Below are 3,788 nucleotides of genomic sequence, written 5' to 3'. Positions count from 1 at the left end.
ACATATTTAACTAATCACTTGGAAGTAGTTAGTTTCTCATATTTAGACTTTGTTGGATGCATTGACAGTAGAAAGTCCACTTTTGATTATTTGTTGTTTCTTTGAGAAAGAGCAATATTATGGACAAGTGCTAAATAATCTCTCATTGCCTAATCCACAATGGAAGAAGAGAGTTTGTGGCATGTTTTGAAGCCAGAATCAATGTATTATGGATGTAAATTTTATTTCAGGACTTGGAGTTATCGACACTATTGTCAAGTCATTGAAAATTTATTGTGATAATTATATAATAATATTCTCCTAAAAAAGATATTCAAGAGGTACCAAGCATATGGAATTAAAATATTTTATTATAAAAGAAAAAGTTCAAAAATAAAGAGTGTCTATTGATTATATTAGAATAGATCTCATGATTGCATATTCATTAACTAAAGGTTTGGAATTAAAATTATTTAAGGAACATGTATATCAAATGTTTCTTGGTTGTCCTTTTGAATGATTTATTAAGTTGGTACTCTGAGCTCACTTACGTATTTTTGATATAGTTTCTAGTGATACTGTACACAGTACTATGTTATAACATGAATCGTTTAGAAACATTATTGTTGACCATTATGAAATTATATGTTCATTTATAAGCCTAGTGATGTGTGTAATTCTTATTGAGTTTTTATTAGCATTTGGCACGGATCTTATCTCACATTGTGAGCATTCATGGCATGCTTTATGTTGATTTTGCTTCATATGCTACTTCTTTGTTCAGAGATCTACTTTTGTCTGATGTTCATTGATAGGATGAGAAAAATGGAAGGAAACATACTTTGGTCATATCCCAAGTCACGGGCGTGTTCCTTGTAGTGAAACGAAGTTGAAAGATACATATAGAGAGTTCCCAAGGGGGTTGTGCCAATTTGGCACGACCATATTGAGCCTAAGTGATCTTCACGGATAGGCTGTGCCAGTCGAGCATGGCTATGCCCCTTACATATATACTCCCCGCAAAAAGTTTCCTAAAGGTGCCGTGCCAATTTGGCATGGTCATGTTGAGCCTCAGTGATCTTCTCGGCTAGGTGGTGCTAGCGGGCACAATCATGGCACAGTGCCTCTAAACCCGATTGAGGGTTGATTTTCCATATTAGCGGGGTTGGGGGCAGACCTATAAAAGGGAAAGAGATATCCAGGAAAGGGGATCTCAATTTGGTATCGTCCAAGGACCCTAAAAGCCTCGATACAGCCGATTCTGACAATCTATGCATGGATTAAAACTTAGATTGCAATCAGAGATGACCCTATCCACCAAGACTAAGCATTCTTTCTCTACTTTTAGATATCTTGGTTATAATTTCACTTTGAACAATGTTTTCTAGTTGTAACTCCATTTTTTAGAGTAAATTCTCAAGTTCTAGAATAGGGGAGTAGGCCCCTTGATATGTAGATACTTATTTGTTGAATATATTTATTTCCATGTTTCCTATTTGATGATATGATTGTTTGTGGTCAGGAAATACTATGTATACACAATCTTGATGGCAAAATCATAATTTCATATCCCAGAGAGAGTGGGGAAGGACCGAGAGTAAACTCAATCCTCTGATTCATAGAATCCCAAGACGTGGAGAAGACACTAGGATCAATAGGCTATCAAAGAACTTAATAGATTTGTTCTAATTCATCGTTACACAGTAAGAGAAGACAACTCAGGAATTATGGAAAATCGTGACAAGAGTCTTCTTGAGAAAGCAAACCTCTATCTTTGTCACTTTGAAAGTAGACAACGAATTGGAGTGGATACACCAGTGTAGTCTCAAAATTTCACATCAGATAGAATAAGATAGTCTACCTACATTAAACAACCATTGAGGATAGGAAACCAAATATAGATTAGATGTTTACAATCAATGAGATGAAACTAAAGTTCGAAAATCTCCTAGTTCCCATTAGACTTTCTCTAAAATGATCCCCAATTATTCTCTTCTTAACTCCCCGAACTCTCTTTTCTTTATGTCTCTTTCCTTCGAACAATTCATAACCCCAATGTTTAGTCTAAACTTTTGATTGACTTAGTAGACTAGTGTTTACTTATCTTCCTATGGGATCAATATCTTTTATTACTTAATGATAATCGTACATTTACAGTCTACACTCATCAAGTTTTTGATATCATTGTTAGATATTGATTTAGTTGATAGTAGTTGAATAACAAATTGATTAGATTTAACTTCTTTCTTTTTTAAAATTTGTATTATTTCTCTTTTTCTTAACACTTTTTCCCTTTCCTCAATGGTGGATTAATTTGTTTATGCAATGATCCATAAGATTAGGAGATCCACTGCCTTTTGACTCAGAAATCAATCACACATTTCATAGAAGATAGAACAAACAGAAGATAATGGAACAAAATCAAACTGCATCAAATGTTATCATGGACAATAATAATAACAGATCGCTAGGAGATTATACGGTACCAAGTACAAGGGGCTAAGATCTAGTATTGCCAGACTTATTGTTGAGGCGAACAATTTTAAACTTAAACTAGCTCTAATACGCTTAGTACAATAGAGCTAATTTAGTGGATCATCTATCGAGGACCCGAACTTACATTTAGAGTTCTTTCTAAAATTTTGTGCAACATTAAAGCAAAATGGAGCTTCTGTAAAGGCTATAAGGTTGATGTTGTTCTCGTTTTATTTGTGAGACAAAGCCAAGACTTGGCTTCATTCACTTCCACCTGAGAGCATTGTGACATGGGAACAATGCGAGTTACAATTCTTGAACAAGTTTTTTCCTCCAGTAAAACCACCTATATGCGATATCTCATTACCAATTTCATACAAAAGGATGGAGAGTAGCTTTTTGAAGCATGGGATAGATATAAAAGCTTGCTTCAACAGTTCCCACACCATGGACTTGAAAGGTGGTTAGTCATTCACACATTCTACAATGGAATCTGATATGCTACAAAAGTTTCATTAGACTATGCAGCTAGTGGAGCACTTATGAACAACACTCTGGATGAAGCTAAGGATATAATTGAGAGCATGACATTTAATTATCACTAATGGGCTACTGAGTGAAGTGTTCCAATTCAAGCTCCCGAGAAATACGTGATAAGTGCTATTGATCTTCTAGTTGCAAAAATGGATGTGATGAGCGAGCACTTGGATTCGCTGAACATAAACACTATTAATGCTACTAGTGTTTCTTATGAAATCTGTGGGATGATCGGACATATGGGAGAGAGTTGCTCTGCATTAGCAACCATTCAAAGTGGCTCAGTTGAACATGTGGATGCTATTAACAATTTCAACTCAAGACCAAACAACCCATATTCCAACACTTCTAATTTTGGATGAAAGAACCATCCTAACTTCTCTTAGCAAACTAATCAAGATCAATTTTAGAATAAGGGAAATTATAGGTAGAATTCTATGTTAGTATTAGTCCTAGTACTAATTATGAGATGATTGTAAAGGGCACATTATTGTATCATATATCATTATTAATAAAAAGGTAAAGTTGGTTATTATATTTATTTCAGTTCAGTTCCAATTGAATAAGTATAATAATGTCTTTGGGTAGTAGGTTCTTATCTATAATATATCAATTGGTTGAATTGATAGTGAGATATTATAGAGAACACTACTCTTAACTATTCCTAGTCAATCATTAATATACAAGGACAATATTAATGCGTTGAGACTAGCATGTAGGTCAACGGATGACTTGATCTCACAAGTCATGGATATGAGATATCAGGTTGACACATGAGTATATATTAGAGAATATAT

At 34.4% G+C, this 3,788-nt stretch overlaps 1 pseudogene; it reads right to left on the bottom strand.

The window, feature by feature from the left end:
- Positions 1-2,810: 2,810 nt before the first annotated feature.
- LOC122003260 lies at positions 2,811-2,908 on the bottom strand (annotated as a pseudogene).
- Between the last annotated feature and the right edge of the window lie 880 nt (positions 2,909-3,788).

Source organism: Zingiber officinale, chromosome 7A (assembly GCF_018446385.1).
Source record: "Zingiber officinale cultivar Zhangliang chromosome 7A, Zo_v1.1, whole genome shotgun sequence".
Classification (NCBI taxonomy): Eukaryota; Viridiplantae; Streptophyta; class Magnoliopsida; order Zingiberales; family Zingiberaceae; genus Zingiber; species Zingiber officinale.
The sequence above is the reverse complement of the archived record's forward strand: the minus strand, read 5'-3'. Positions and strand labels throughout refer to the sequence as shown.